Source organism: Silene latifolia, chromosome 4, assembly GCF_048544455.1.
Source record: "Silene latifolia isolate original U9 population chromosome 4, ASM4854445v1, whole genome shotgun sequence".
NCBI classification, from domain to species: domain Eukaryota; kingdom Viridiplantae; phylum Streptophyta; class Magnoliopsida; order Caryophyllales; family Caryophyllaceae; genus Silene; species Silene latifolia.
This window is the reverse complement of record NC_133529.1, coordinates 81973592-81984757: the sequence shown is the minus strand read 5'-3', so window position 1 is coordinate 81984757 and position 11166 is coordinate 81973592.

Genomic DNA, 11166 nt, shown 5'->3' with positions numbered 1-11166 from the left:
TGTGTCTCGAAAAATGGAGGAATTTTGACCTGTGGCCACTCGATCGAGTGCCCCTCACTCGATCGAGTAGCTGCAGGTGTGGCATGTAGGGGGGTATTCTGATCTCGGGCTACTCGATCGAGTAGCTAAGATACTCGATCGAGTAGGGCCAGCTCGATCGAGTGTCCAACCCACTCGATCGAGTGGCACTATTACAGGCACTTTACGAAAAATTTAATTGTTTGGATGCTTTTATTTTTGCATATTTCGATATTTATCATGGGTATTGAAGGTTAGTAACATGTTTGGGTCGACTTATTAGTTATGTTTGGGTTAGTGCTTGACTTATAAATGACAGTTTGTGGGAAATTAATGTGACACAAAGAGAATTAATTGATTCTTTATTGCATTCATTTTACATCCTCAACGTCTACAAGAAAGCCTCACTTATTTATTATCAAAAAGAGTTGTCACTTACTTCATGGACTTTCCATAGTAAGGTTTGCATGTGCTTCATGGCTGTTGATAATCATTCTCATAAAGTAACAGGTGTATATAAGTTAATGTTAGTCGTGATTAGTGAGTAATGTCGATAAAGTGCAATATATGTCAGGGTAAGTGAGTAAGTTATTTGGTGGCGAACTTCGGGGACGAAGTTCCTTTTTAGAGGGGAAGAGTAATGTCGCAAAAGAAAAAGCCGAAATTATAATAATTTTTACCGTATGCTTGTAATGTTTTACCGTATGTTTGTAATGTTTTAAAATGTCGCTGCTAAATTTCAAGTACGAGTTTATAATTGTTTTAATCGTTTTGATGAGTAAATTGTATGTTTAAGTAAAAGATGAGTAATCTACGCGTTATAATGAGAAGGTGGTCATAATGAGAAGACGATGTCATGAACAGTAGCGGGGTTATCCTCGGTAGCTTTGCGTTGTGTGACTATGAATCACGTACTGTTGAATCTATGATAGGATCGTTTGTTGCATGTGGTGATCGTTTGTAGCATGTGATGTGTTCGGTAACTCAAATAGTGGTTTCCAGAAGCTTGAATAAGTGGTGTGTCTGGACAGTTGATGATGATGACTTAGTGGGATAATGCCTTTAGAGAGTTATGGACCTGTGACGGGTAAACGGTGATGTCGACCTTGGTTTCTTGTCGTGCGGTTTGGGGGAGGGTGAGTCGAACTTCGGGGACGAAGTTCTTTTTAAGGGGGGAAGACTGTAATACCCGTCCTTTTAGGGACCCGTTGACCAACGTTGACCGACCTTGGGGCATGTGATAGCCTCTAGGAATGCGTGCAAGAGTTGCCTCGTGGCATGATTGACCTTGGGGATGTGTGGCACTCGATAGAGTAGAGGGTACTCGATCGAGTAGTTTGGGTACTCGATCGAGTAAGGGCCACTCGATCGAGTAAGTTAGTTACTCGATCGAGTTGCGTCTTTCCAGCGAGGGTTTATAATCGTGTTTTGTTAGAACCGCGAATCATTTCCGCCTCCTTCCTTCAGACCTAGATGTCGCCTCCCTCCTTTCCCTTCACCAAAGTACCTTCCATGGGAGCCTTTGAGGATGCTAGTGCTTTGGGGATGAGTTGCTTGAGTCGGGTAGCGGTCTTAACGCCGTTGTGAGATGCGTAGGTATGTCATCATCATCATCTTTGTCTTTGTTGTTCCTTGTAGGATGTGATGGTAGTAATAGGCTGTTGTGCGATTTGTATAGGGGTTGCTTGCTTGTTTGATGTCATGTGGTTTATTGAGGAATCGCTGCATTTGGCTAAAGGTAGATTCGCCTACTCAGTTTCTGTTGGTTGTCTAGTGTGACGGTTGTTGTATTGTTATTGTATCCGTGTAGTTGATTGTTTATGGTAATCGGTTGGTGTGTGTTGTTCTATTGGTTGTTGTTGTGATGCAGGTGTTTGTGATTGGTTATCTATGGTTCTCGAGGTGCGTCCTCGGCTGAGTGAAGTCACATGCGGGACTGGCTTCACGCCCTAGTTTCGCCCTCCGTGGAACCCGCCTCGGGAGGGGATGTGCACATTAATAAGACAGGGTTTATCGCTCGGAATGATGAGCGGGGATTTGGTGGGTGCGGCTGCGGTCCCCCACTGGCAGGGATGGTCCAGTGGACAGTCGGTGACAGTGATTGGTTGGTGGAGATGTGGCTTGTGTGTATGTTGTTGTTCTGTCTTGCCATGCCAGTGGTTAGTGTGTCTCTTCAGTTACTGACCTTGTGTGATTTGTCTTTTGTTTGTTTCTGTTGTGTCTGCCGTGATCCCTTATGGCGAGCAGTCAGTCTTAGCAGGTGTTGTAATGGATGATTGCTGGAGTCTTGACGGGATGGGTCTTCACGAGTAATGACAGAAGTAGTTTATATAGTTTCGACGAGTTGTATCTTTTGTTCTAGTAGTTTGGTTGTATAACTTGTAAAGTTGTTATAAATGTTCTTTTATCGACTTTTTATGATTACTTACCTCGGGCAACCGAGATGGTGATGCCCTTATATGCTAGGGAAGGTCTTGTTAAGGCTCCTTGGTATATGGGGGTGTCACAGTACATTAGTGAGTTATTTTCATTGTACGGGTTTAGTTGTTTGAGTAAATTCCTAAACAAGCAATAAAATAACAGTTGGACGTAGGTCTCGGAGTAGAGGCTGAACCAATTTTTAAAACATCGTTTGTTTTATTCATTTACTTTTAAATTCTCTTACTTTGCTCTTTCTCTCGTTTGTACTTATTGCCATTTCTGAGTCACAGTCATCAATACAGTGACATAGAACAGCAGTACCTTCTTGTGAACGTACATTCTATTAAGTTTCTCAAGTTTTGTACTTCAAGATTCTTCACTTACGTTATCAATTAATTAAGTTAAGAACGAATTTTAAAATGGTACACCTAGTTCAACCCCTCCCCCTCTTAGGTGTTTATCGTTCCTAACTCTTCAGGTAATCTAAAGCCCATGACCAAGAACATTGCATAAATTAGACAAATTAGTGTCAAGTTTTGCATTACACACAAAACTGATTTTTTTTTTAGAATAATAACTAGTATTTCAGAACATCAATCTCAACCGCATATATGTAAATATACGGAGAACCAATATCAACAAGCAGAGTAGCAATATTAAAAGGGGATTTTTGACCACAAACATGTATGTCGGAAGAGAAACACTGCGAACATCAAGCAAAGTATCAAGCAAACTATGTAGGAAGGTCTCCAAGTCCTCTAGACTGCTCAGACCCATTCGTAAGGATAACAAGATGAATGTAATGGGGGTTCGGATAAAGCGAAAAGTGATTTTTGTACTGCGGAAAGAATAATAAACAATAGCTATTCTGATCAGCATATATTTATGATGGGGATTTTGAAATAACCTTTACCAATATATTTTTCATCTATCGAAACAAAATGAAGTAATCTAACAGTTTCAGGCATGAGTAAAAAGTTGTTCTCGTACAATAAATAAAAGTTTACTCCCGTCTTCTCAGCAATATCGATCAACATATCTTAAACAATGTAGGTTTCAAAGTACGTGCCAATACAAATTATCAAAAGATAAAAAAAAACCTTACCTGCATATTATCATAGAATGTCCGTATGACGTGACGAACAAGACCATTCTTTGTCTTTAGAAGCACCATTTGCTTTATTTTTGCAACATATGATTTAAATATTAAAGTAACATCTGAGCAGAAGGTTATCATGAGAAACCAATTTAACCAAAAATCACATACACCAAGGTCGTAATACATAAAGTTCTAGACAAACACCTCAAAGAGCTTAATGGATGTGTCTGCACTTCCTGTTGCAACATATGTTCCATCATGACTGAACCTTGCACAACTTGCAACATTCTGCAATGTTATTCAAGCAGTCAATACTACTACTCATATTACTTGGGTAAAACAATTGGATATTACATTCTAGGCTGAACCATGAAACTTTTCATAAAAAACCTGAGTAGGGCTCTTAGACACACGCCATTTTCGTATACTTCTAACCAAGTTCGTGTAACATAGCTTCCCAGGGTTATTTCCCTGATTCCAACCCACCAAACATACAAAAACTAGTGAGGCCCAAACTTACCTTGTGCTCTGATATATGACGTGATTCATGCTCCAGGAAGCTCTTTAACAGACCTTTGACATCTGTCTGGGGACTAATTCATACACACACATGCTAGAAGCTTCAACTTTAGATCATCCAAAATCCAATATAAAAAAACTAAAAGCAAATAAAATTACGGTTCAATGATTTATTAATTCAATTCACATGTTGTTTAATACTTCTTCATCAAACATGTATATTACATTGACTTGCCTGAAATCAATGGCTGAAGTCCGAGGAACTGGGATTGAACCATAAGCTGTTGGCACAAAAGAACCGGAATAAAACAATATAGATGCAGACACACTTTTTATAGGTTCACCTTTCTCCACTATAAGACTCTATAAGCATATTAGACTAAATCAAGGAGAGAAGGCTATCAAAGACAAACATATTTCTCTATGCATTTCAATCTACAAAAATAAATCTATAAAAATATTGATGGTATAAAATGTAAGTTACTATCGCAACCATTAAATTTAAAATGGATGTCGAGGGAAGAGGGTGCATTATAAATGACATCTTAGTAGCCGGAAGGCAACAAAGTCACATACAATAGTCTAATGCAGTAAGTGATAATGTTTAACACTCATCAAATCATCATCAAGTCTCTAGCATATTCAGGACAACAAAGTTAGAGGACTTCTGATCTTTGTGTCTAAGAGATATATGAGATTAATATATTTAGAAACTTCATTTTCAGATAGATGGCACAACAAACTAGAGAGAAGTAAAAGCAGTAAAACCACTCACTGATTGTGTCAATTCTGATGTCATTGATGCAACTATTATTATATTCATTTAGCAAGTAACCACTACGCCAAATCTGGCAATCAATAAGGCGCGAATCACAACGGTTTAATGCATTTAATAACGATACTTAGATTACCGTTTTCCAAATATTGGCGGAAACCTAGACCGCGCTAATAGGAATAACGGTTTCCCTCGAAAACCGTTGTTCTTATAATTTGACAACGGCTGCTTAACAAACCGTTGTCAAAAACTTGTAACGGTTTGCAAAAACTCATTATAGAATCACTCTTATCAACGGTTGTTAGAACACCGTTACCAGTTTAAGATATCGGCATTTCGAAAACCGTTACTAAATTAACACCAGCAATGGTTTTTGTTACCCGTTGTTATATTATAGCTACGGATTTTTTGTAACCGTTATTATTTTCTATTATGAGATAATGGTTTTTCAATTCAACCGTTGTCAGTATTTGATTAGATTTATCAATTTGATTACTGCATTCAAAACTGAACTTTAATAAATATTCAATTTGACCAAAATAATTCTAGAAATATGTCTTCATAATATTTTAGGTCAAATTCTAAATTATCAAACATTTACTCTTTAATTTCTTTCTAAATTTCTCTCTAAAAAAATATGGCTGGTATATAGGAGCTACAATCACATTCTCGTTACACACAACCTTTTACTTGCATTCTCCATAATATCCCGGTTCATTATGGTGTGAATGAAAACGGTTTAAACCCTAATTTTGGGTGGTTGACGCAAATGCTTCATAACTCACTGCGGTTAAAAAAGTGTACCCTGTGTCTACAAACAAGCAAGGTTTTTATCACCAGGAAAATATCAGAGACAATATCACCAGAAAAATATCCAACTTTTATTATAATGACTTAGGTTTTTAGGAGTACATTAAAATATCAAGCTAAAGAAAAAAAATCGCGTAAAACAAGCGTTGACAAATGTGAAAAAGCAAATGTGTAGTGTGGAGTTGAATGGAGGGAGTATGTTTTTTGTTACCCCATCCTCTGGAATTCATAGACAATATCACCATATATGTCTCTTTCACCTTCAGCCCAATCCATACAGTCGTTTTCCCATTGCAACGGCAATGTCCCCTGCTCGGTAATGCGACCTTGGCGGTGCAGAATCGGAAGTAGTAGGAGACGGTCAAATTCATACGCAACCCATAAATATGGGCCTACCCGCTGTTCATCCTGATCAAACCAGAGTCTCGAAGAGTCAATGTTATAGAATGCCCGCTCAAGTTTGCGAGCCAGACGAAAGCATTCCCGCTCCTCACCCTCGCCAATCTCGATGAGGGCGCACCGCCCGAAGCCATGATGCGCATCATTGTCCGGGTAGATAGTTTGAACCAAATTCAATCCGGCTAACCGAAGCAAACCTATTAACCAGTCAAGGCTATACGAGAGTATAGCCTTTCCATGCCCGTCCTCTGTATACGGGAGATTGTGAATGATGCACGTAAAGGGTTTAGCGTACATAAATCTACTTGGGGGTCCTACAAGAGGTTCATATGATGCTTCATCATCATCAGCGGATGAATAATATGAACCACTATAAGTTGATGAACTTGATGACATAATGAAGTAAAACTCTCAAGACTCGATTTTTGCCTGAATATGACTCGATTTGGACAGTGAATGGGACTGTTTAATTGTGATAAAAGGGACTAAAAACAGAGCAGAAACTCTGAGGACTGCAATCGAACAGTCGACAGAACAGTCTGGCACCACGGAAATCCTGAACTCTACAATCGAATAGAGTAAAAGGCGTGATTAGGATATGACTTAATCCAAGCACTAAGCCACTAGATTAAGCCTAAGGGAAATTTCAATCACTAAGCAGAGAAATTACCTAAACCTCAAGCACTAAGCAAAGAGGACTATTCAAGCACTCAGCAAATAATAGGTTTTGATGAAGAAACCACTCGGTTTCTTACTCATTCTTTAATTCACTCAATCTGAATTTTTCCATGTCTAACCTTACTCGGTTTCTTACTCATTCTTTAATTCACTCAATCTGAATTTTTCCATGTCTAACCTTGGCTTTTATACTACAAGCCATACAATCTTGACCCTTGATTACAAACTAAGATCTAAGGCTCACATGTGAGCTGAAAAGACAACAAGAAAAACGGCCCTCTAGGCCTTGCATGACTTACACAATCTTACACAAGACAATGACATAAAGCATAAAGGTACAACCTCCCTTTGGCATGTTCTATTGACTTATTTATGACTACATTGGACCTCTTAGAAGCTTAGAAACCGGCACATGCTCTTGGTAGCCTTCCAAAGGTGTTTTAGAACTTGCTTGTTCAAAAGAGGAAAGGTTGAAAGTGACCCCTTGATAAGCCTCTTAAACCGTGTAAATGTCCCCATCACTCGGTTTTGTTGCATTTTGTTTCATTGTTGGTGGCTCTATTATGCAAGGTTCCTTAGACAAAAATACTCCAAATTCTTCCTAGAATTGAGTAGTAACGTTTTTCAATACAAGTTCTTAGACGGAAATTTGGTTCGACCTCGTTTTGTGTGACGGGGTCAAAACCGTGGCTTGATTTGCTTCAATCTCCTCTTCTTGAAAAGGATTTGCCCTCAAATCCTCGCCATTGTTACCATTAAGCTCTTTATCACAACGACTTAACTCCTCCACATTGAAGGTGGCATGAGTTCTCAATAGATTGACCTTGTACTTGTCATTTCCAACTTGACCCATGACCTTGAATGGACCTTCATCTCTTGGCATGAACTTGTCCCGTTTAGTGAGGACTCCAAGCTTGCATGATCGGACCCAAACTTGATCCCCAATTCTGAATTTCGTCCCTTGTTTAGGACTTAAGGACACTCCTTTGCGATTGAGTTGAGTACGAAATGGAATTCCTTGTTCATTCCGTTTCTTGACCACATTTCCTTGATTGCTCGAGTAGACACTCGACTTGACTTGATTATCCATGTGGAATTTGTTATTAGCCATGGAATCTTCCTCAAATGAGCAAGTAGTAGAGAACATGGGACATTTTCTTGGCACATAATCCATGGTGCCCTCGGTTCCCTTTTCATCAAGGAGCTTCTCTTGAACTCGTTCATCGGTACCATCCCACTTGAACACCTTCTGTGTAATTGAACACTCCCCTAGTCTGTTTGTGGACTTGGGAACACCATGGTTAATCATTGCTTGAACCGTATTAGTGAACGGTTCATGGACTTGTTCCTTGGACACACACTCGGCATGGAGGACATGAGCACCTCCCATTTCACCCTCCCCTTGGACCTCCTCGGTTTCTTGGACTAACATTGCCCCCTTAGAAGGCTCAAACATGGTTGACGGTGGAAGTGGTGCTAGAACAATCTTCTTTTTGTCAAAGTTCAAGGCATATGTGTTATCCTTCCCATTATGTACCGCGTTCTTATCAAATTCCCATGGCCTCCCAAGTAATAAATGACAAGCATCCATAGGTAAGATGTCACAAAGGACCTCATCAACATAGTTCTTGCCAATTGAGAAAGGCACCAAACATTGTTTGTCAACGCTTAATTCGGCCCCCTTGTCAAGCCACCTCAATTTGTAAGGACATGGATGGTTTTGGGTGGTTAAGGAAAGCTTCTCAACAAGGACACTAGAGGCCACATTAGTACAACTACCTCCATCAATGATTAGGTTGCAAACTTTCCCTCCAATGGTACACCTAGATCTAAAAAGTTGTTGTCTTTGATCCATTTCCAATGGTTGAGCACTCAACACTCTCCAAGTTACTAGACTCATCCCGGAATCCGGCAATACTACCTCCTCATCCTTAGTTTCCTCGGTTTCCTCACCCTCATCACACACAAGAATCTCATCCTCTCCCCAATGAACCACTTCAAAGCTACTAAGGGCTCTTTGAGTTGGACACTCTTTGGCAAAGTGGCCATAGCCTTGACATTTGAAACATTTTTTGAGGGGTAAGGTCTTTATTTGTGAGGTCTCAATGCCTTTTCCTTTGTCAAGTGTGGGGTTCACGGTTGGGGTGTGGGTTTCTTTGGGTTTGGTCTCGGCATAGGTAGTCTTGGTGGTTGTTTTGGTCGGCAATTTTGAGTTGGAAGGTTTCCCCTTGCCTCATTTTTCCACCCTTAAAGCCAAGTTCACGGCTTCATTTAAAGACCACAATGGTTGCATTCGGACTCTATTAGCAATTTTATCGTCCAACCCTTCAACAAATCTAGCAATTTTTTGTTCCGGTTTCTCATTGATTTCACATTGCAAAGTGAGTTGTTCAAAATCCATAATGTAAGACTCAAGTGGTTGTTGATCTTGTTTTAGTTGAGTAAGTTTAATGAACATGTCTTGAGTATACTATTTGGGAATAAACTTGTCACTAAGCTTCTTCTTCAACTTTGACCAAGATTTTATGGGTTCTTTACCATCCCTCTTCCTTTGACTTTTCATGTTTTCATACCAAAGAGATGCATAACCTTTAATCTTTAAGATAGCAACCTTGAAAGACTTGGCATCCGAGTATGATTTAAATTCAAAGACTCTTTCAATTGACCTAAACCAATCTAGTAAGTCATCGGGATTTAAACTACCATGAAAGTCCGGAATTTCTACCTTTAGGTCTTTAGGATGCTCTTCATGCTCGGCCTCCATGAAAGAACCCTCTTCATCCGAGTGCAAGTACTCCTCTTCATGTTCGGCTTCGTGGTTTCTTGCTCCAAGCCCTCGGCCATGTCCTCTACCACGGCGAGGTGGATGTCTTCCTCGGTCTCTTGGTGGTGTTGGAATGTTAGCCATGATAGCATTGAAGGAGTCTCTCATTAGGTCGCATTTCTCGGAGAGTTGTGTTACTTGAGTCTCAATTCCAAGTAGCCTTTCTTCACTCATGGTTGTTTTTGTGTTTTTGAATGTAGTTGAGGTTTTGTGGACTCACAAGAAGGATTACCAACCCAAGACTAACACAACAATGGAATTGTGTTAAACCTTTGCTCTGATAACCAATTTGAAGTAAAACTCTCAAGACTCGATTTTTGACTGAATATGACTCGATTTGGACAGTGAAGGGGACTGTTTAATTGTGATAAAAGGGACTAAAAACAGAGCAGAAACTCTGAGGACTGCAATCGAACAGTCGACAGAACTGTCTAGCACCACGGAAATCCTGAACTCTTCAATCGAATAGAGTAAAAGGCGTGATTAGGATATGCCTTAATCCAAGCACTAAGCCACTAGATTAAGCCTAAGGGAAATTTCAAGCACTAAGCAAAGAAATTACCCAAACCTCAAGCACTAAGCAAAGAGGACTATTCAAGCACTCAGCAAAGAATAGGTTTTGATGAAGAAAACACTCGGTTTCTTACTCATTCTTTAATTCACTCAATCTGAATTTTTCCATGTCTAACCTTGGATTTTATACTACAAGCCATACAATCTTGACCCTTGATTACAAACTAAGATCTAAGGCTCACATGTGAGCTGAAAAGACAACAAGAAAAACGGCCCTCTAGGCCTTACATGACTAACACAATCTTACACAAGACAATGACATAAAGCATAAAGGTACAACCTCCCTTTGGCATGTTCTATTGACTTATTTATGATTACAATGGACCTCTTAGAAGCTTACAAACCGGCACATGCTCTTGGTAGCCTTCCAAAGGTGTTTTAGAACTTGCTTGTTCAAAAGAGGAAAGGTTGAAAGTGACCCCTTGATAAGCCTCTTTAACCGTGTAAATGTCCCCATCACTCGGTTTTGTTGCATTTTGTTTCATTGTTGGTGGCTCTATTATGCAAGGTTCCTTAGACAAAAATACTCCAAATTCTTCCTAGAATTGAGTAGTAACGTTTTTCAATACAAGTTCTTAGACGGAAATTTGATTCGACCTCGTTTTGTGTGACGGGGTCAAAACCGTGGCTTGATTTGCTTCACATAATCGATGTGGAAAATTAATGGAGGACTTAACAAGTTAAGAATTGGAAAGTGCAAACGGAACAAGTTAAGATTGTGAGAATTATAATTCCACTTATAAGGAGTTTGGGTTGTATTGGAAACGGTACAAGTTAAATAAGAATTGGTCAACTCTACCGTGTTAAACATATTAGCTTACAACGGTTATCAAAAAGCCGTTGTCCAATGAGTAAAAACACAACGGTTATCAAAAAACCGTTGTCAAATTAGTAGCAACAAAATGATTATCAAAAAACCGTTGTCCAATGACTAAAAAACACAATGGTATTGATTTGACTAATGCATGCCTTGTAATTTTTACTTTTTCTTATTCAAAGTTGCAGTATTGCGTGTTTGACCATATGTATAACACAAAATGATAATGGTTC